The sequence below is a fragment of the Octopus sinensis genome, linkage group LG9, assembly GCF_006345805.1.
Source record: "Octopus sinensis linkage group LG9, ASM634580v1, whole genome shotgun sequence".
Classification (NCBI taxonomy): domain Eukaryota; kingdom Metazoa; phylum Mollusca; class Cephalopoda; order Octopoda; family Octopodidae; genus Octopus; species Octopus sinensis.
Genome location: NC_043005.1, coordinates 88672878 through 88697235, shown reverse-complemented (window position 1 = coordinate 88697235; position 24358 = coordinate 88672878). Strand labels below are relative to the sequence as shown.

General features: G+C 40.0%; 2 protein-coding genes and 1 non-coding gene across 3 annotated transcripts in view; 1 reads left to right on the top strand and 2 right to left on the bottom strand.

Moving 5' to 3' along the window:
* LOC115215459 (organic cation transporter protein-like) overlaps window positions 1–24358 on the bottom strand; it is a 463156-nt gene that overhangs the window by 41410 nt on the left and 397388 nt on the right. The window lies entirely within an intron of this gene.
* LOC115215862 overlaps window positions 1–24358 on the top strand; it is a 79774-nt gene that overhangs the window by 9727 nt on the left and 45689 nt on the right. The window lies entirely within an intron of this gene.
* On the bottom strand, window positions 10276–10349 carry Trnan-guu. The gene has a single exon. It is a non-coding gene; the product is annotated as a tRNA-Asn (tRNA).

The window sequence follows — 24358 nt, the reverse complement described above, 5'->3', positions numbered from 1 at the left end:
TTTTTTGTCCCTGCCCCACTGCTTGAGTACCGGTGTTGGTTTGTTTACGTCCCCGTATTTTAGCCATTCGGCAAAAAGACACCGATAGAGTAAGTACCAGACTAAAACAATAAATACTGGAGTCGATTTTACTGACAAAAAAACCCCTTCAATGTGGTCGCAGTCCAATGACTGAAACCAGTAAACGATATAAAAGAAATGACAACTACTCAAATTTTTATTTCACCCCCAACCCATCTCATGACCACCAAAACATTTTTCTTTTCAATCTTATATTTTGCTCGACATAGGCGCAGGAGTGGCTGTGTGGTTAGTAGCTTGCTTACCAACCACATGCTTCCGGGTTCAGTCCCACTGCGTGGCACCTTGAGCAATTGTCTTCTATTATAGCCTTGGCTGACCAAAGCCCTGTGAGTGGATTTGGTAGACAGAAACTGAAAGAAGCTCATCGTATATATATGTGTATATATATATATATATATATATATATATATATATATTTATGTGTATGCCTGTGTTTGTATCCCCAATATCGCTTGACAACCGATGCTGGTGTGTTTACGTCCCTGTAACTTAATAGTTCGGCAAAAGAGACCGATACAATAAGTACTAGGCTTACAAAGAATAAGTCCTGGGGTCGATTTGCTCGACTAAAGGCGGTGCTCCAGTATGGCCACAGTCAAATGACTGAAACAAGTAAAAGAATAGAGTATTTCAAAATATGGATTTTAAAAATCAGATTTTCTTTTTCTTTTTCTTTTTCTTTTGTCTCCCTAAATTTAGATTCCATGCGATAATTTTCCACTTTTATTTTATGATCATAAACCGAAAGAATAGTTTTATTTTTACTTTATTAAAAAACTAGCAGTATCGCCCGGCGTTGCTCGGGTTTGTAAGGGAAATAACTATATAAGCATTTTTAGAGATGTAAAGTATAATAGCCATCTCAATATGGCTAACCACAAAGGGGGAGGGTGTTACTGTAGCTTTTTACGTTCTGAGATTTAACAATAAATTTTTAGAGAGTTACTTCCCTCATATATGCCAAAAATGCATTAAAAATGGGAAAAATTGATGGTAAATTTTTTTTAAGATCGTAGACTCATCGTAGACGCGCGCTAATACCCAGAAGGGCTCGATATGAATCACGACTATAAGATACCCTGTTTTGGTTAAACTGCACCGCAAAATGTAGGAGTAGTTAGGAATCTAAATCGTAGAAGACAGACAGCACACAACCTCACTTTTATATATAAGGATAAGAACATTGATAAATAATATGTTCTCTTTATTTACATTATTTACATTTGACGGATATTTATCTTCATTTTGTTTGTTGTTAACACAACGTTTCGGCTGATATTCCCTCCAGCCTTCAAAATTTCGAACCTGGGTTCTCATTCCTAAGGTATTTTTCAATGTTATCTATATATATAAAACTGTAGTTGTGTGAGTGTCTGTCCCCTTCGATTTAGATTCCTAACTACTCCCACATTTTGCGGTGCAGTTTAACCAAATTCGGGTATCTTATAGTCGTGATTCATATCGAGCCCGTCTGAGTATTAGCGCGCGTCTACGATGAGTCTACGATTTTAAAAATAATTTAACATCATTTTTTATTCCATTTTAATGCATAAAATGCATCGTGTGTCGATGGCGGCGGAGTTGGCACCATGGTCACACCTGCACCTGTTTGCTTCTTCCCTCCCTCGTGAAGCTGTGGGGAAGGGAGTGTAAGGAAATCAACGTCGTAAAGCGTTGTCAAGGAGACCAGCGTTCTTTTAGAACAACGACTTCATGGCTTGAAGACACCAAAACAGAAATGGCTAAGAAAGCCCGAATTGGCATCTATAAGGGAAGTAACTCTCTAAAAATGTTTATATAGTTATTTCCCTTACAAACCGAGCAACGCCGGGCGATACTGCTAGTTATTATTATTATTATTCAGATCGCTGCCTGGAATCAAATTCGGAATCTTGGGGATTTGTAGCCCGCGTTCTTAACCACCACGCCATATGCCCGTGACCTGATAATGATGATGATAATAATAATAATAATAATAATAATAATAATAATAGCAACAACAACAACATCGAAAAATACCTCAGGAATGAGAATCCAGGTTCAAAATTTCCCCGAGACACCTGATGAAGGCTAGAGAGTATGTCAGCCGAAATGTTTTGTTAATAAACAAAATGAGACAAATACGTGTCAAACGTAAATAATGTACATAATTCCTCATCTTTTAAATATAGAACTGTAATATGTTCTCCTTTTCTTACAAACACACACACATAGGAAGACTTGCATCAGGGATGTATTTCCTATTATATTAGTACGCAGTAATCTGAAATGTGCATACTAAATGCTTTCAAAATATTTGGTTTAACTTCGTTATTGGCGTGTGTGCGCGCGATCTCTCTCTTTCTTGCACGCCACACGTGCTTGCTCTCTCTCTCGCACATACACTCATACGCATACAGCTGCATGCGTGGCTTCGGCCACTCGTTTCAGAAAACCTTACTCCTCTGTTTCACCAATAAGCCCATAAGGACATTCATTTTCATGATTTCATAACAAATCAATCAATCACTTTTTATTTCATTGACTTTTGATGATGATTGCTTACGATATATTTTCCGTTTTACTTCGTGGATATTAAACTGAAAAGATACTATCGACTTTACTCACAAAGCCAAACAATGAGATCGAACCCGGAACTTCGGTATTGCAAAGCACTTTTTAACCAATCGTCTATTACACACACACACACACACACACACACACGCACGCACGCGCAAGTAACAATGTTATTGGTTGTAAACCAGACATTGGTAGTCTATGAGTGACGTGTGCGTAGATGTATATATGTGCGTGTGTATAAATGAATATATAATTATTTTTATTATTATTTATAACCACGATCTATATAAATTTTGTCAATATGCGAAGTGTTTGTATGTTTGTGTTACAAGACACACACATATGATATATATCTGTAAAGATATATAACAAAACTATATAGCACCATACATAGAGCATATCAAAAAAGTTATTTTGTTAATACGTTTTCTCTTCACCTCTTGGGATTTACTAACAATTTTCACTTAGAGTTGAAATATATGAAATTGGGAAAATTCAAGACGAACTGTATTAATTCTGTACAATAATAAATGTCTAGCTTTACTCTAACACCAAATTTGGGACAGAAAACGTGAGTGTTGTAATGAAAGAGTCGTGATTTTGATCGTGTTTTGATCAGATTCAATGCATTTAGAGACATGCATTGTCTCTGAAATGGTCAATATATCGAAAACTGTTGTTGGTTAGTTTACGCCCCCGTGATGTAGCCGTTCGAGACAAGACACCGATAGAATAAATTCCAGACTTGTTTTTGAAAAGAAATGATACTGGAGTCGATTTTACTGGTTTAAAACTCTTCAAGGCGGTTGTCCCAGCATGGTCGCAGTCCAACGACTAAGATAAGTAGAAGATAACGGAAAAATATAAAACTATAGGTTTGTGTGTGGAGAGAGAGAAGGAGAAGGCAATATATCGAAAACTGTTGGAGGCACATCTGTCATGTTAACAGAAGATATAGGTTCGAGCTCCACGGTCAGCCTTCGACATTTTCCGTTCCAAGGGATTTTCAAACCTAACGTTATTTATACGAGCTTTACTTCAAGTTCTGTTGTTAAAAATTATTTATTTCATATCTCTTGAAGTTTCTAAATTCTTAAGACGTAAACATACAATTCTCGCTTGTAAGAAGAAAGCTTCTTAAATGGAGGAAAAAAATAAATTCTAATGGTAGAACGTCTGTCATATTTACAGAAGATGTGGGTTCCTTGCTTTAAAATTACAAGTTCCTAAGTTCAATCCCACTGTATGGTATCTTAGATAAGTGTCTTTTACCATAGCTTTTGGTCGACCCAAGCTTTGAGAGTAAAGCCGGGTCGACGGAAACTATACTGAAGCCCGCCAGATGGATTATACCTGTAAATTCAATGGTACAGCCTTGTCACACAGTGACTGACACTGATTCCGTCTAAGATTCTCGTTAATTACATTAAAGCTAAACATGTCTGTGGAATATTCGGCCACTTTCACGTTGATTCAGTAAGTAAGCAATTTGCTCATTGAACAACTAGTCGAAATCGACTGAGACCCATTAATATTACATTTAGACGCACCGACCTATATGTGTGCGTTTTTTATGTGTGTTTATGTGTATATACATGTGTGTGTGTGTGTATACATGCCTTTATGTGCGTATGTATATATATATTTGTATATGTGTGGTTGTCTTTGTGTATGTGTGTTACGTTTGGATATCCATCCATGACATAACATTGGATTTTCGGATTTAGTGAGGGAAGAGAAATGCGGGAGTTTGTCTTCAAATCCATCTGCAATGATTATAAGAGTTCTGTGGGGGGGGGGAGGCTTGAATACGGAGGAAGGAGAGACCAATCTAATCTGGCTATCTATTACCATGGAGATTTGCTGTTGATATGATCAGCTTCTGTCAGAAATGTTTCGTTCGATTGTTTGTATTCGCATTCCATAGCAGATTTTCACAGACAGAAAAGAAATTCTGTGTGTGTGTGTGTTTGAGTGAGTGATCTGTCTTTATGTCAAAGTTCCATCGTATTTTTCAAATTATCATTAAAAAAAAATAGACGAACATTCATATTAATACCATAGAACTGCATATTTTTTTTTTATTCTTTAATCAGTTGGAATAGAATGGCTTGGAGTATATAGAGAAGCTATGCCAGCTTTGCTGCGTTATTTCCCTCCAAATGTATTTTGCCAGAGCTAACGTTAAGACCTGTTAATACAATATTGCGTACTTGTCTCCGAAAATAAAAATAACGCAAACGACATTTTTTTCTTTATTTAATTTTTCAGGTTATGTTAAATAGGATTTGTCAATGTACCTTAGAAAGAGAGTTATGGGATCTTTTCGGTTTGAACGGCAGTTTTTTTCTAGCGGTGTCATATGAAATTATCACCCATAATTATGACCCTAGAATCGATCTATTGCATTTCAATCTGTTTTAGGGTTAGTGGGGGGGTATCTTTTTTCTTCAGAAATGTAAATAAACCCAATCTGTTTCTTAAAAGAGGGACATATTCATATGGCACAGAATGTTTTCACCTCAATAGACGTCATTGATTGGTTGAAATTGCAGAAATTGAAGAAAAAAAAACAACAAATATCTTACAAACTATAGAATTTTCTCAATAAAGCCAAGAGAAAAAGATGTTTTATAAACACATTCTACCAGTATACGAAGTTTAAAAGTGTTTAGTTACGTGGAAATTATTTTAAAAACTGCCGTTCAAACCGAAAAGATCCGGGAGTTATGTTTATCAATTTTTATTTCGTTTTCCCCTCGGGTTATGTAATATTATTATTTTCACGTTGTTAAACTTGAGGAAGATACTTTCTGAGCTCTTTTCTCTGCCACGGTTGTTGCTTCATTGTTGTTACGTAGCGGCCATGGGATTTGTCCTGTGGCTTGTGGCTTAGTGGTTTGGGTATTCACCTCGAGATCGTGAGTTCGATTCCCAGCGGCGCGTCGTGTCCTTGAACAAGTCACTTTATTTCACATTGCGCCAGTCCATGCATCTGACAAAAATGAGTTGTACCTGTAATACAAAAGTCCAGCCTCGTCACATCCGTGTCACAATGAATCACCTTGAGAACTACATTAAGGGTACGCGTATCTGTGGAGTACTCAGCCACTTGTGCATTAATTTCACGAGCAGGCTGTTCTACTGATCGGGTCAAATGGAACCCGCGTCGTCTAACCGACGGAGTGCCACTTTGTATTGCTTTTATTGTATGTATATTATGTATACAGGTGGTAGTTTCCCATATATTTGTACTTTGGTTGGATGACGCTTCCACGAGAGATTTTGAGCTCTCATAAGGAGGCGAGTGTAAGTTCCATCCAACCACCTCTCAAGCTTCTTTGATAATGTCCAGGTTTCTGAGCCATATAGTAGAATTGGTTCGACTGTGGGTTTTGGAGATTTTAAGTTTGAAATCTCTACTTAGATTTGATGACCAGATCTTATGCATATCATTACAGGCTGACCAGGCCATACCCTTTCTAGTTAGAAAATCTTTTTCAGATGATGATATGTATGACCCAAGATATTTGTAGTCAGAAACCATATTTAAGGGCGTATTGTTGAGAGTATGGATGATGAAATCACTGTTGGACAGGCACTTGTTTACATATTCAATCTTGGACTCATTGAGGTAAAGACCTACACAATTTGAGGCTTGTTCAAGAGATTGTAAAAGAGACTGGGCATTGGAGAGAGAATCACTGATAAGAGCGATGTCGGTTTGCTGGACATTGTTGTAGAGCTGAAAACTAGGTAATTTCTACTCTTCTCCTCTGGAAGCCATCTGCTCGCGATACCAGAGGGCGCACACTCTCCTACCCTGATGTAATCTCCAGGGATACAGGCATCTAGCAACAGAACCTCCGTAATGCTATGATGGACCGTGAAGTCTAGCGTATCATAGTAAATTCCATTGTCTCGACCACGGTCGAACAATGATGATGATATTATGTATGTATGTGTGTGTGTTTAAGCTTATAATTCAAATGTAGATATACGCAGCTTTTGTGTGTGTTCGTGTTGTATACGCGCAGTGCTGTGGGCCTTTAATTTCTCAATGGAGTCGTATGGACTCCATTGTGTCATGACGTATGGCGTGACTCGGGCATCGCTCTCCAGTCAATTTCTTCCAGAAAGAGAGTTAGAAAAAGAAAAGAATCGGTCCAAGTACAGCACTGGTACTTTGGTTATTGACCTTGAAAGGGGTGAAAAGCAGAGTTGACCGCAACAAAGCTTGAACTCTGAACGCAGAGATCCGGAACGACCATCACAGAGCAATCTATTCGACGCTCTAAGGCCTTCGCAAACTGCATCCCCACCTCTCTCTCTCTCTCTCTCTCTCTCTTCTCTCTCTCTCTCTCTCTCTCTGGAAGTCAAATAGTCTTTAACGTTTCAAGCCTACGCTCTTCCACAGAAAGAAACAAGGGGAGAAAATAAACAATGTGTTGTGGCTAGCGATCTATCATGGCGAATGCCGGACAGAGAGGTCGCACAGGATAGCTATGCGAATGATTTTGTGTGATTATGTATGTAGATGTATACATGTGCAGGAGTGGCTGTGTGGTAAGTAGCTTGCTTACCAACCACATGGTTCCGGGTTCAGTCCCACTGCGTGGCACCTTGGGCAAGTGTCTTCTGCTGTAGACGGAAACTGAAAGAAGCTTGTAGTATATATATGTGTCTGTGTTTGTCCCCCGACAATCGCTTGACAACCGATGCTGGTATGTTTACGTCCCCGTAAAGTAGCGGTTCTGCAAAAGAGCTTGATAAAATAAGTACTAGGCTTACAAAGAATAAGTCCTGGGGTTGATTTGTTCGACTAAAGGCAGTGCTGCAGCATGGCCGCAGTCAAATGACTGAAACAAAATAAAAGGATAAAAGAATATACACATGCCTGTGTGTGTGTGTGTTACCTGTGCAGTGACCGTGTCGATAAAGAATTTGATTGGTTAATGGCTGTTACAAGAACCGGATTATCATTAGTTTGAACTCGATGCCGGCCGTTTTTTAAATTTTCTTGGCAAGATTCTTCATTTTCTAAATATCTGCACAGCCAGCCATGAGAAATAAATGTACCGAATCGTCTGCGCATCTTACCTGCGATACCCTGACAACTCATCTTAACAAAATACTTATCTCTAATCTAATTGCCACTCAGCCGAAACACAAACACACACACACACACACGCCTCTGCTGAAGTATGAGAATCTACTAGGGTTTTTTTTTCTTTGAATTTGAATTTTATTTTGTAAAGAAGCTGTTCTCTGATTTAAAAAAACGGTCTCTTTGTGACCGTGACTTTAAGAGGGAACTTACTTCTATGCCAGAGTTTCTCAACCGCCCTTTGTCCTACAAAGTATATAGAGTTATATAAAAAGAACTGGTGAAATTCTTTAAATTTATTCACAGAACTCCGTCATTATGTTGTATAGAGAGGCACCTTCTAGTGATATCTTAAATATGTAGTGGATCTTGCATTCATGAAGTGGATTCGATCCACCATAGCCAAATTTGAATTAACACTGCAACAGAACTTTTCCCACGGTGGAACAACGGTTTTCCTCTGACAGCAGTTTTACGTTTTCTAGATGCCTTTAGCTAGGCCCAAATAATGTCTTCACCACTTGACCCTTATAACCTCTTCTACTTCACAAAAAACCAGAAGAGAGATAACAAGACCACCAACTGAATCTATTGTTCTCAATGATGTATCTATCCGTCTGGATAGTTATAAAAGCAAGAAAAACTCCAAGCAAAAATCAGTCGTGATGACTCAATCAGTTAGTCACTTTAGTGACAACGAAGTCTTGCTGACCAGCTAGAACCTTGGTCAGAAGGAGAAATGAAGTTTACTGTCAGCAACTGTGAGACAACGTCCCACACCCTACAACTCTCACTAGCTCTAATTCTGTTCTCTTACAACATCATTCTTTCTCTCTCTGTATTTACTACTAAACAATGAAGAGGACACAAACACAAACTTTACTTCGCATGCTTTTGGATTTATCATAACTTGCCCGTCGACGTAAGGTATTGTAACGTAACGGTAAATAAATATTTCCTTAAAACTTCATGCATTGTTCATCTTTCACATCTTACAACTTGCCGTTATAACAACAAATTTTTATCGTTTCAACTGCTGACTCCGACATTTCGTAATATTGTATATCTAATCAATCTTTACTCGTTACAATTGGTAACTACACTAATTAAAACCTAACCGTTACAAATATTTCAGAAATAGCAACCAGAAGTACCCATTGCGTTATAAAGGGCCAAAGTGTTTCGCGCGTACGAGTATCACGTCAGGCAATATTTTCCTTGTACCAAACAATAACCTTTATGTCACTTAGCCTCATAATGTTTTCAGTGCATGTGCAATATAACTTTCACTTTTTTACGACACTAAACTCCATCTTAACTTCTTTCCGTTCGATCAGAACTATGATCAGACATTTTTTTTTTCTTTTCAGTATTTTCTTCAGATTAGGGTGAGGACTGAAGGTATTTTGGCTATTATAAGGCGGCGAGCTGGCAGAAACGTTAGCACGCCGGGCGAAATGCTTAGCGGTATTTCGTCTGCCGTTACGTTGTGAGTTCAAATTCCGCCAAGGTCGACTTTGCCTTTCTTCCTTTCGGGGTCGATAAATTAAGTACCAGTTATGCACTGGGGTCGATATAATCGACTTAATCCGTTTGTATGTCCTTGTTTGTCCTCTCTGTGTTTAGCCCCTTGTGGGTAGTAAAGAAATAGGTATTTTGGCTATTATTTCTAGCTATTTCAATAAACCACATGGTGGCTCTGCCTTGATCGAAGAGACGTTATGATTAGAGACATTCCAAACAGGACCATCCCGACTTTATCTTCCATGCAGAAAATGCAGAACCGTAATATCCAACGTGGGGCGAGCTGTGATTTGGGGGCGGTTTGGCTACTATTTCTAGCAAGTGCAATGACTACGCTATTTTCAACAAGCCTAAAAGCGGCAGGTTACCTAACGACACGTCTATCCGGACATTACTGGATTGAGTGAAGATTTCAACTTTCAATTTATGATTAGAAACCGAAAGAATACTGTAAAGTTTCCTTCAAACCTCGTTCTACTGGTTTAAAAAGGAAAAGTATATTTGATAATATAGCCCTAAGTATACAAATATACGGGAGAGTCACGGCTGGGATTCAACCTAGGCTAAGCAACAATTATTTTATAAATAATCATTTGTCATCTGCAAGATTCGAACTACAGTTCATGAGGTTCACCCACAATAAGTGTACGTTACTTATTTCTTTATTGCTCACAAGGGGCTAAGCATAGAGGGGACAAACAAGGACAGACAATGAGATTAAGTCGATTATATCGACCCCAGTGCGTAACTGGTACTTAATTTATCGACCCCGAAAAGATGAAAGGCAAAGTCGACCTCGGCGGAATTTAAACTCACTAAGCATTTCGCCCGGCGTGCTAACATTTCTGCCAGCTCGCCGCCTTCAAGTATACGTTACTTGTGGTATATAAATGTTCGCATCTTCTCTAGAAAGAAAAAAAAATTGAAAATACAACACGAAAGAAAAACTGATTCTGATAAAATCCAATTTCTTTTTAAAAAAGAGAAAAAAAAAGACGGCTCGTCCCTGGGTGGGCTTGAACCACCAACCTTTCGGTTAACAGCCGAACGCGCTAACCGATTGCGCCACAGAGACTACGATGAAAAATCCGCTTCAGTTAAAGAACAAAATAAATGTAAAGCAAACCGGAATGTGTAGGTGTGTATATGTTGTATAAGTGCGTGTGTTTGTGTGTCACTTTGTGTAGCCCTTTGCTGCCACCACCACCACTACTGCTATTGCTAGTTTTTTTCTTTTTCCTTTGTCGATATCATCAGTGTTGTTTAGCACCAGGTCAACTTCAATCGAACCGATTTGTTCAGTCATTCCAGCCGTGGCCATCTCTTCTTGTACACACTGACCAGAATGTCCTGACTTTTCTCTCGTTTTTAAACATTAGAGTGAGCATTAAAGGTATTTTGGCTCTTATTTCCAGTTACTTCGAGCAAGCACGTGGCAGCTCGGCTCTGATTGAAGAGATGTTATTATTAGAGACATTCCAAACGGAGCCATCACGTCTCTATCCTTTGTGTAGGAAACACAGAACCGTATTATCCGACGTGAGGCGGAGTTGTGATTTAGGGTGAGGTTAGACTACTATTTCTAGCAGGCGCACCGACCATGCTGTCTTGCTCATTTGTTGCTGCTTTGTAAAACTAGGCACAACTACACTTTAGTGCCTCCGTCTTTGTTTCTTTCTGATTTCCTGTAAAATGTATGGTTTTTCATAAAGTTTTGCAGAGGTGAATTTTCGACAGTATAGCTTGGTACTACTTGAGAACAGTGGTCCCGGTGCGCGCACTCGCGTAGTCGCGCATCCGCGCTAGCTAGTCGTGACTAGTCGATCCTACAACGACTAGCTAGCAAAGTAAATAAAACACAAAATAAATAATTTTTTTTACAAAGTAAATAATTTTTGTTAAACAAAGTAAATAAACCACAAAAACACAAAGTAAGGATCGACTAGTCATGACTAGCTAACGCGAGTGCGCGCACCGGGACCACTGTTCTCAAGTAGTACCGTATAGATTACGCATATATTGAAGCTGATGTCTGTAGGGAACTGATATGCTGCTGTGGTAGGCCCCACAGGTCTTTACAGTCTGTCTTGCCACCTAAATGCTGGTCGCTTTGCTCATCACATCGAGCTAAACCTAATCATTAAGCAGGCACTGGTTCGGATTAATATCCTTTCTGTTCTGGAGCCACCGGGATTATCCAGAAGTGATGGAAAGAGACCACATGGTCTTACCCTCTGTCCCTGGGTTAGAGATAGGTGCCCTGGGTTAGAGTTAGGAATCCCCAGTCTGCGACTCCTTTTCTCCTTCCCACATCCTGGATGCTGCAGTTAATGGAAGGGTCACTGCTTCCGTAGCCGAACAGAAACCTCGAATTATCAGGACCTGACAGTGAACGTATCTCTTGCAACCTGTGGCATTTGAGACATTTAAAGGGACGGTAAATTTCTACAATGTTGGTAGGAAATTGTCGATGGAGGGGGAGGATCGGAAACTTCATCAAAAAATTATTTGAATGTTTATCAGTGATTGTAATCTACCCCTGTGAAAACGTATTTTTGCAAAACTTCATTTTAAATTTAAATTTAGAAATGCATTTTCAGAAAATTATGCGGGGTCAAAATCTGGGGAACCAAACTGTAGTTATGGATAATACTTTATGTAACTTGCACAATATATTTATTAGGTACTAGTAGTATAGCCTGGTGTTGCCCGGGATTAAGTTGGGATTATTAAGCTAATCAATCGCTTTGTTTCAAACCAAACTAAGTAACACTGACGTCAAATTTGAGCGAAATCCTTTGAAATTGGTAAATGTTTGGCTGAAAATGGGCAACAGACAATTTGTTTGGGAAATCCCATAAGGAATCAGTTTATTGATTTTTTTACTCAGCGACTGTTTTTTTTTTTTTTGAGAACTTACAACATTCAAAGATCCCATGAGTCCTAAGTAATGTTGGCATCAAGTTTGAACAAAATACATCAAAATTGGTAAAAGTTATGAGGTGTAACCAATTTTAGTGAGAAATCCTATTAGAAATTGGTTTATTGATTTTTCATCCTGATTGAATGGAAAACCCCATAAGGAATCAGGTTATTGATTTTTTTCACCCCAAATAGGACTTAACCGAACACAACATTGCTGATTCAAAAAATCTATATTTATAATTTAAAACTGGTTTTCACACCCAACACAATCAGTGTCGCAACAGGAATGCATGGGTTGGGAGTTTCACCACCAGAGGTGAACAGGTTGCACATGCTAGCCCTTCGGAAACCACCACCACCCCAATCATCTAAACCCCACTTGGCCCATGGGTTGGAGCCCTTCCAGCGAGGAAAATAGAACGCCCAAAAGGGCTCCTGATCCTCTGTGTCAGAAGAGGTTATGTTCGGATCACAGCTAAGCCTTAACCTAAAGCTAAGCTAACCTAAAACATTTCAAAAACATCCTAAATTTGAAGACTTTATCTCATAATTAAGAAAAAAAAAACATTTTACATTTTCATTTTTGATGAACATTGTCACTTACTCTCTCTCCCTCACACACACATACATTAACACACAACTTCTCTCTCTCCCTCACAGACACACACTTTCACTCTGCTATAGTAAGAAGGAGACTTAACATGTTAGCAAACTTCGAAATTGGTAAAAGTTAAGGTTGAAAATCGATTTTTACCGCTATCCACGGGTGCTTTGGGAACAATAAGTTGACAAAACCCAGCTAGGGTCATGACGAATGTTGTCCTACAATTGGAGTGACATGCATGCTAATTTGTGGACGTGCATAAATTACATTCACGTACACACACGCACGCATCCTGCCTTTTATAGATATACAGATTTTATCCATCATTACATCGTGCATTCAAATTCATGCAGGGTTGACTTTGCTTTTCATCTTTTCGGGGTCAATAAAATAAGTACCAATTGAGCACTGGGGTCGATATAATCAACTGACCCCTTCCCCTAAAATTACTCATCTTGTGCCAAAATTTGAAACCAATGTAAAGATAATTATATTTAGAGTAACAACAAAAACAAGCAAATTTTCACCATGTTTTTAATTCATTTATAAAACTGAAAGGCTGTTGTCATTTCCCAAATTGTACCTTTGTAAATGAGGTACAGGAAAAATTTTGGTACCGTAAGATGTGTAGGCATGGCTGTGTGGTAAGATGTTTGTTTTCCAACCACATAGTTCGGGTTCAGTCCCACTGCATGGCATCTTGGGCAAGTGTCTTCTTCTATAGCCTCAGGCCAACCAAAGCCTTGTGAGTAGATTTGGTTGATGGAATCTGAAAGAAACCTGTTGTATATCTGTATATATATATATATATATATATATATATACATACATACAAAACTGTCCAATGAACGGGAACGTGAAACTCTGAGTAACAGGTTTTGTTGAATTTCTGCTGCTTTTAAATAAAGTATATATATATATATATATATATAAAGTTAATACAAACAAGAAAGCACAAAAAACACAACACGAGGACGTGGAACAAATATAGTATTATTGGACACTCAGGAAAGAAGGAAAGATCCAGTGAAGGGAAGACAGAGGAAAAAAATCGCCAACAGTACACACGCGGTCACATATATATATGTATGTATGTATGCGTGTGTATATGTTTGTGTGTCTATGTTTGACCCCCAACATCGCTTGACAACCGATGCTGGTGTGTTTACGTCCCCGTAACTTAGCGGTTCAGCAAAAGAGACTGATAGAATAAGTACTAGGCTTACAAAGAATAAGTCCTGGGGTCAAGTTGCTCGACTAAAAAAACCCTGTAAGCTGGTGCTCTCGCATGGCCACAGTCAAATGACTGAAACAAGTAAAAGAACAAAAGAGTTTATATATATATGTGTCTGTGTGCACATGTGTCTGTCTGTGTGTCCCCCACAACCACTTGACTACCAGTGTTGATTTGCTTACCTGTCCATAACTTAGCGGTTCAACCATAGAAACTGATAGGCTAATCAACAGGCTTGAAATTAAAAAACATAATTACAGGGATTGATTTGTTCAACTAAAAAATTTTCCTGTCCAGTGCCCCAGCATGGCCACAGTCTAATAACTGAAACAAGTTATAGAATAAAAGATATGGTTTAATGATTTATCCGAAAGTTTAGTGATCGGAAAATCTTTGATCATAAATCTGTTCGATCAAGTCTGACCTAGGGCTAAACAAGAACAAATAAAAAAAAAGACAAAACCACTTTATCGAATGCAGAGCATTTTTATTTGACAAAACATTTTGCTCACCTACAACACACACACACACTCTCTCTCTCTACCACACACACACACACACACACTCACCCTCTCTCTCTACCACACACAAACTCTCTCTCTCTCTCTACTACATACACAAACATTCTCTCTGTACCACACACACACTCTACCACACACATACTCTCACAAACACACACACTCACACACATACTCTCACTCACACACACACATACTCTCACTCACACACACACATACTCTCACACACACACACATACTCTCACACACACACACATACTCTCACAAACACACACATACTCTCACAAACATACACATACTCTCACTCACACTCACACACACACACTCACACACACACACTCTCACACACTTTAAGCATTTGATTTAGTATTTGATCTAGTTACACATTTCATATGATCACAGTAAAAACAAATATGTATCAGGCTCAAAAATCAATCAAACATGATCAATAATTTATAGGATACTTCCTTTGACACTGACACCACTGCTGCCACCGTCATCGTGTCATGGCCAGTCCTGCAGACTTAGACTCAGAGGCACTACAGTTATCGCACTCCTCTTGTTTATCTCCTCTTCTATAGAATATCCATTTACTCTGACCTACATTACCAGATCTGTTTTTTTTAAGGTGGGGTGTGTGATTTAAGGGGCATTTGTCTGCTATTTCTAGTAGGTCAACCTCTGACAGTATAGCGTTATGATACAAAAATTACAACAGCTTGATGTTTAACATTCTGCCTTTTTTTCTTTTTGTTGTTTCTCTCATTAGAGTGTGGCCATGCTACAGCAGTACCTTGAAGAATTTATAGTTGAATGAATCGACCCCAGTTTTTCTCTATTTTTCTTTTTTTTTCTTTTTTCTTTTGAAGCCTGGTACTTATTCTATCAGTCTCTTTTGCTGAACCACTAAGTTACAGGCACATAAACACACTAATTGCCAAGTGGTGGAAAGATAACATACACACACACATATATTTATGTGAATCGTCTAAGAGATCATAAGACAGGGAAAAGCTACACTCAAGTAACTGTCAATAGAGTGGGTGTATTATCCGAAACATACACTTGCGTCAGAAATTAATTAGCACTTCTCAAATTTCTACATTTTCTTACATTTTCTTAATTTAATTAACTTATTATCAGAAACGAACTCGTTTTTAATCAAAAATTTATTAAAACGTATCCCAGCATACCACATAATTGTTATTAATCGTGAAATTTAGTCAATATCTTGTTGCTCCTCCTTTGGCAGCAATGACAGCTGCTACACGGGCCAGCATGCTGTCTATGAGTGCCTGCAGGTACTGTGCAGGGATGGCCTTCCATGCAGCAAGAAGTGCCCCAAACAGCTCGTGTCGGTTCCTGTATTGCTGCACATTCAAATCCCTACCCAATCGACTCCAGAGGTTCTCAATAGGGTTCAGATCAGGTGACTGGACAGGCCAGTCCATGACCGTCACCCCATGGTCCTTGAAGAAACCGGTTGTGAGCTTGGCTGTGTGGGGAGGCGCGTTGTCCTGCTGGAGCACGTACTCCTCGCCACCAAAGAGGTATCCCGCAGAGGGTAGGGCAGCATTCCGTACTATCTCAACGTACTTTGCTGCGTTGATGTTGCCTTCGACGGCATAGAGCCGCCCAACACCACTGTAGTTGAACGCCCCCCACACCATCAGACCACCCCCACCATGCTTCATGGTGGGAGCTATGCAGTCTTTGTTGAAGCGCTCACCCCTGCGGCGTCGCACATGGACAGGCTTGTCACTGACGAGACTGAATCGCGACTCGTCAGTGAACATCACTGTCCACCACTGCTGCACGGTCCATATCTTGTGGGCACAGGCCCAGAGCAGCCGCCTCTTCCAGTTTTGGGCTGTAAGGAGCGGCTTACGGGCGGCCCTACAGGATTTTAGACCAGCTTCCAGTAATCTGGTCTTGACGGTGGTTGTAGACAACTGCTTCCCTGTCACCTTTTGCATCTCCTCCGCCAGTTGCCGGCTCGTTGCCCTTCAGTTGTTCAGTGACTTTCGGATCAGCATCCGGTCCTCCCGCTGGGTCGTCAGCCTCTTCCGTCCCCTACCCTTTTTGTCAACTGCTGATCCGGTTTCCTCGTATTTCTTAAATAAGCACTGAATTGTGCGCCTGGCTACACCAAGTTTTCTGGCTATTGCAGCCTCCGACAGCTTCCCACGCCACGAGAGAGCCTCGTACCGTCTCTCCAAGGTCATGCGAGGTCTTGGGCCCATCTAGGAATGAACGATAAAAACCAGTTATTTTCATTAAAACTATTCATTTGAATAATGTTATGCTATAACAAAACTGCTATGAGTTATTATTCATTAAACAAAAAAGAAAGAAAGCAGAATTTCTCACCTTATTTGATGTATAACAAAAAGTTTTGTGAACCGGAAGTGACGTCACGAAGCAGAGTGTAGGAGAATTTGTGAGGAAAAAAAGTCTTGCAAATACACAAATCAATTAACCTACGAGCTGTTCAAAACATCTTACGCAATGAGAAAACTTAGTACGGTGTGATTTCGGTCCTTGCGAGGCGCTACCTATATCTATTAAACAAAGGAAGATTTGTCTGCATCCGCACTCCAAGTTGTTGTTGCACTGCTATGTCAACATCATTAGGCTGTAGACTCTCAAACAGCTCTGCAAACAAAGTTATGTCATCGTTCTGCGCAACAGTGAACTCGCAACAAAGCAATAGTTCGAGATATGGCCACTAGGTGACAGTACATACCTTGAGTGAAGAGCAAATCAAGGGTGCTAATTAATTTCCGACGGTAGTGTATAGTATTATCCATTCATCACGGCTGATCTTACCAATCGGTTTTGCACAAGGAACACAGTGGAGTGTTAGGTAACAGTTCGATTATATAACCTTACGCTCATCAGAGTTAGCTGATATGGAAGGCAATATGGCAGTCATCAATATGGAAGGGAATATGGCAGTTGTTTAATAGTAATCAATAAAAATTTCAGTTTTATAAAATTTATAATTTAAGTATTTATTGTAAATAATAGGTCTAATATTCATAGAAAAAAATAAGTGCAATATGTCACAATTAATTATCTAGCCACAGTATTGAAATGTTTTTTAGAAGACTTTGGAATAGATACTATATGAGTAATAAGGTAAAAAAGATTCAAAATAAAGGGGAATTTACTTATGCTTCGTCAGCAGAGTGATATAAAAGAAAGAGTTTTTTATAGTTAATATTGAAAGATTTCATCATCATCATCATCATTTAACGTCCGCTTTCCATGCTAGCATGGGTTGGACGGTTCAACTGGGGTCTGGGGAGCCCGAAAGCTGCACCAGTCCAGTCAGATCTGGCAGTGTTTCTACAGCTGGATGCCCTTCCTAACGCCAACCACTCCGAGAGTGTAGTGGGGGATTTTATGTGCCACCGACACAGGTGCCAGACGAGGCTGGCAAACGTCCACGCTCGGATGGTGTTTTTTTTATGTGCCACCGACACAGGTGCCAGACGAGGCTGGCAGACGGCCACGCTCAGATGGTGTTTTTATGTGCCACCGACACAGGTGCCAGATGAGGCTGGCAAACGGCCACGATCGGATGGTGTTTGTTACGTGCCCACAGCACAGAGGCCAGTCGATGCGGTACTGGCTACAGCCACGTTCGGATGGTTTTCTTGTGTGCCACGTGCCACCGGCACTGGTACCACAAAGATACAAATTCCATTGATGTTCATCTATTTTGATTTGTTTTGATTTTCACTTGCCTCAACAGGTCTTCACAAGTGTCACAAGAAGGAAGGTAAGCACAGGTGGACTGATTACGTCCCAGGTAAGGGCCACGGGTTATGGCCTGACTAGTCTTGCCGGGTCTTCGGGTGGTGTTTTTATGTGCCACCGACATAGGTGCCAGATGAGGCTGGCGAACGGCCACGATCGGATGGTGTTTGTTACGTGCCCACAGCACGGAGGCCATTCGATGCGGTACTGGCTACGGCCACGTTCGGATGGTTTTCTTGTGTGCCACCGGCACTGGTACCACAAAGATACAAATTCCATTAATGTTCATCTATTTTGATTTGTTTTGATTTTATTTTATTTGATGTTGATTTTGTTAGTAATATTTACTATAGAGTAAGTTACAATAGATAAAAACTAAAGAAGAGAGCTACATAACTTTGATGTGGTGTGGAGGAGATAATAGTGGAAAAAATGGAGGTGCTAAAAAAAATGTGAATAGACTGACATCAGATATACAGGAATATGTACACTCAAATTCATATGTATCTTACATACCAATATACATATGTTTATGCTTATACATACCCATATAGCCATATATACATATACACACAGAGTAACAGGTAGACTGTATGACGCATGTGTACGAACAGCTATGCTACATGGCAGTGAAACATGGGCCGTGACTGCTGAGGACATGTGTAAGCTTGCAAGGAATGAAGCCAGTATGCTCCGCTGGATGTGCAATGTCAGTGTACATACTTGACAGAGTGTAAGTACCTTGAAAGAAAAGTTGGACTTAAGAAGCATCAGATGCGGTTTGCAAGAGAGTCGACTGTGCTGGTATGGTCATGTGTTGCGTATGGATGAGGACAACTGTATGAAAAAGTGTCACACCCAAGCGGTTGAGGGAACCTGTGGAAGAGGTAAACCCAGGAAGACCTAGGATAAGGTGGTTAAGAATGACCTTTGAACATTGGGCCTCACTGAGGCAATGACTAGTGACAGAGACCTTTGGAAATATGCTGTGCATGAGAAGACCCAGCAACCTCATGGCCTATGCCAGGGGTGTAACCAGCCCACTTATGTGTACCTTTCCTTCATTGGACACTAAACTCTGTTTGCGAAGACCTGTTGAGGCAAGTGAAATTGAAATTGAAATCAAATTCGATGACTGGCATCCATGTTTGTGGAGCGCTAAGAATACCATCCGAGCGTGATCGTTGCCAGAGCAGCTGACTGGCTTCCATGCCAGTGGCATGTAAAAAGCACCATATGATCATTACCATACTCGCCTCACTAGCACTTGTGCTGGTTGTACGTGAAAAACCATTCAAGTGAAGTCATTGCCAGTGCCGCTGGACTGGCTCCTGTGCAGGTGGCACGTAAAACACACCATTTGAGCATGGCTGTTGCCAGTACCGCCTGACTGGCCCTCGTTCCGGTGGCACATAAAAGCACCCACTACACACTCAGAGTGGTTGGCATTAGGAAGGGCATCCAGCTGTAGAAACTCTGCCAGATCAGATTGGAGCCTGGTGCAGCCATCTGGTTCGCCAGCCCTCAGTCATTCATCCAACCCATGCTAGCATGGAAAGCGGATGTTAAATGATGATGATGATGATGATATAGATAACAGGGTGTGTGTGTATATAAATATATTCACATAATGTAGTTAATACAGAATATATATTTACAGTGTGTTCATCAGTGAAGTACTGAAAGAAGGGTGTGTAGATAATACTGTGTATATTTACTGTATAGAACTAAAGTACCAAAACAGTGGTGTTTATATAACATAGGGTGTATATATATTCATGTAGTGCAGTTAAAACAGTGTGTATATTATATATATATAAATATTGATAACTAAAGTACTGAGACAGTGTATTATTAGCCGTGGGTTTATGTATTTGCACAGAGAGAGCTAAACCGTGTGTGGAGATAACAGAGGGTGTATATTTACAGTGTGTTTTGTAACCAAACTACTGAGACAAGTGACATATAGATAACACGGGGTGTATATATTTATACAGTGAAGCTGTCTTTCTTCAGCATTGACATGTCAATTATTTCACAATTTATCCACACACACACACCATTCTCTTATTATTTTCTCTCTCTCTCTCTCTCTTTGTTACTTTATTTCCACTTGTTGCTCTCTCTCTCTTCCTTCATTACTCTTTTTCTTATCCTTTCTTTCTCCCTTGCTACTCACCTCCTCTTGCTACCCTCTTAATCCACTTACTCCTCTCTCTCTAGTTAATCTTTTCCTCTCACAATCATGCTTCCCTTCTCGTTACTCCCTTTTTCTCTCTAATACCGCCCCCCCCCCCTCTCTATAAACATAAGAATACATTTCCTCCTTTCTCTGCTACAGAACCCGATTCATACAAAAATAAAAAACAAAGCAAAACCTAAAACAAAATGGAATCCTTTAATTCCTCTTTCAAAATAGAAACGGGCGGTGGGGGGGGGGATGTTGATAAAAAGGTATTACAACCATGCCCATCTCATATAAAGGCTATTTAGGACAACTTTATCAAATGTCTCCTCATTTAAGACAACAGGATTGCAACTACAGAAAGATATTTGGCTGCTATTTCTAGTGTTTTAGGTTGCCCATGTTGAGTGTTCCTCGTTGTCCTGCTCCGGAAGTACGTCCTTAACTGGAAGTGATGCAAAAATACCAGAAGTGGACAATTTTAACAACTTTATGTTTCTCTTAGAAAAGTACTTCGAAGACAGCAGCATCTAGTAGTGGATTCTTTGTGTAAATAAAATCTCAGACAGGAAATTGTGTCTTAAGTACTAATCATCATCATCGTTTAACGTCCGTTTTTCATGCTGGCATGGGTTGGATGGTTTGAGGCTGCACCATGCTCCAATCTGATTTGGCAAGGTTTCTACAGCTGGATGCCCTTCCTAATGCCAACCACTCCAAGAGTGTAGTGGATGCTTTTACATGCCACCGGCAGGAACCAAAACCATAACCTCCATGTACACCATGGAAGCCCTCTGTATGTTGCCCAACATGTCCATTGATGTCACCAGCCACAAAGAGAAGGTCCCTGTCATTCGTCAATGAGGTAGTCTGCAAGAAGGTGTCATAAAATTGGTCTTTCTGTCCATCAGGTAGCACCAGCTGAGGGGCATAGGCCAAGATAAAGGTGCTAACCCATGATGAAGCACTAATCTAATCTTGAGTATTCTGTCGCATACTCTGACTACCTCAATTACCTTATCAACCCATATCTCCGCAAGAAGTATACCCATGCCCCCGACCACGTCAGTGTTCCCTGCCCGATGAACACCAGCATCCCACAGTACAGACTTGAATAATTGCTGAGAGATATCTCTCCCAACATGAAACCACCAGCAGTCTGGCTACCCAACAAAATAAAAAAATATTTATCACCATTTTGGAAATATGCTATGCGTTAGAAGACTCGGCAAGCCAAATGAGACCATAACCTGTGGCCTATACCAGGAGCGTAACTAGCCCGCTTATGCGTACTTTTCCTTCTTTGATCACTAAACTCTGCTTGCAAAGACCTGTTGAGGCAAGTGAAATCAAAATCAAATTCGACAACTGGCATCCATGCTAGCAGGGTGCAAAGAGCACCATACGAGTGTGATCATTGACAGAGCGGCTAACCGGCTTCCGTGCCAGTGGCACATAAAAGGGCACCCTTCAAGTGTGATCGTCACCAGCATCACCTTACTGGCACTTGTGCCTGTGCTAGTAGGGTGCCAAGAGCACCATCCGAGCAAGATCGTTGCCAGAGCAGCCAACTGGCTCCGTGCCAGTGGCTCGTAAAAGGGCACCATTCGAGCGTGATCGTTACCAACGTTTACCTTACTGGCACCTGTGCGAGTGGCATGTGTAAAAAGTTTTGAGCGAGGTCATTGCCAGTACCGCCTGACTGGCTCCGTAAAAAGCTGGCATGTAAAAAGCACCCACTACACTCTTGGAGTGGTTGGCATTAGGAAGGGCATCCAGCTGTAGAAACGCTGCCAGATCAAGATTGGAGCCTGGTGCGGCCGTCTAGTTTGCCAGCCCTCAGTCAAAATCGTCCAACCCATACCAGCATGGAAAGCGGACGTTAAACGATGATGATGATGATGAATGCAGTGTACAACACTCGTTCTCACAGTTCAATATTAACATTACAAGTACTCACACATTACACACACAGACTCACACACACACATGAATGTGTAGGTGTTGTATGCGCTACTTCAAACACCTTTGCACTGCCCAAGTCTATTATTATTGCAATAACTGTCAGTTAAAAAACCGATGCAAAATTGCTGCAGCTATTCCTGCATTAATTGCAGACTTGCATCAGAGCAACAGCTTCTGGCAACAAGTTTATTTCTCCACTTGTTTGTTTTGTGTGTGTGTTTCTTTTCACGCATTTAATTTTCATTCTCTTTTTTCGTCTCTCTTTCTGTCATTCTCTTCCTTCATTCCTCCCCTCGTTCAGCAATTTCACCTTCTGACCCTATATTAATGTCTTTAGTTATACACTTTGTACATTTTGTTCTCCGCGCCACTTTTTCTGTATTTGTTTTTTGTTTTTTTCATGTAAATGTGACTCAGGCTTCAAAGCACTTTTAAGTGGTCTGTTCTTAGCTCTAAAATGCTTTATGGCATTTAACAAATAAGAGACAAATATCTCACTTGAATACAACACATCATATCATACCTGTCTCATATAACATTCCCTGGGTGGTCTCCTACCTGCTATGCTATACATGTTGTGAATAAATACTTCAGGTAGGCAGTAATAAAATAATTGAGAGAGAAATCTCAGCACTGCAACAGAATACATAACAGTATTTTGGTCCAACCCATGCCAGCATGGAAAACGGACATTAATTAATGATAATGATGATCATGATGATTTTGGCAACAAAAATAATTATTTTTAAGTAAGTGAATCTACACATTTTTTTTGTTGTTTTCTTTTCCTTGCTTCTTTTTTGCTTTTCTTTTTTATTCTCATTTTCTTTCTTTCTTTCCTGTGAAAGTCTTGTGTCTCAACCGGACATGTCTTTAATCTTATCTTCTTGTCTTACATTAGAGTGTGTGTGTGTGTGTGTGTGGATGTGTTTGTAATACATAAGTGTATATGTAGAGGTATGTATGTCCATTTGTATGTGTATATACAGACTTATGTGTTGTGTGTATATATATGTGTGTAAACATGTATATATACACATGTATTTATTGTATATCTATGTATGCATACATATATATATAAAATATGTATATTTACACACACACACATGTAATATATATAAAATAGAAAAATAAATAAGTAAATGAGTGGAAACTTTACCAGTGAGTGTGTTAAATTATAAAGCACTAAAGGGGAATGACCCTCCCCAGACACAACAGCTTATATATAAACTATATATATTTACACACATACACATCATCATCATCATTGTTTAGCATCCTCTTTCCATGGTAGTATGGGTTGGACGGTTTGACTGAGGGCTGGCAAGCCAGGAGGCTGCACCAGGCTCCAATCTGATCTGGCAATGTTTCTACAACTGGATGCCCTTCCTAGCACCAACCACTCTGAGAGTGTAGTGGGTGCTTTTTTACGTGCCACCGGCATGGCCAGTCAGGTAGCACTGGCAACGATCACGCTCAAATGGTGCTTTTTACATGTCACTGGCACGAGGCCAGTCAGCCTATGTAATATATACACAGAGATGTATATGTATGTATGTATGCTTATATCTATATGTGTATATATAAACATGTGTAAATACACACACACACAATCCAAATAATAAATTTTCACTTTGAACTTTTGCATAAACTAATACTGCAGGCAGAGAAACAATTGTATCTGATCAGTTAAGATGTGTTAAAGGATTTCTTTGTCTTCTTCCTTGGATTATCTGTTACTCTTCATTAAACCCACAGAATGGTTTTAACATTGTGAAACCAGGATTTTCTAAACCTGAAGAATTTCGACATTGTCTACCTTTCCTTACCTGTGTGGGACACCCCTGCTATAGCCTCACCTTGGGCAAACTTCACTTATAAGCAACAA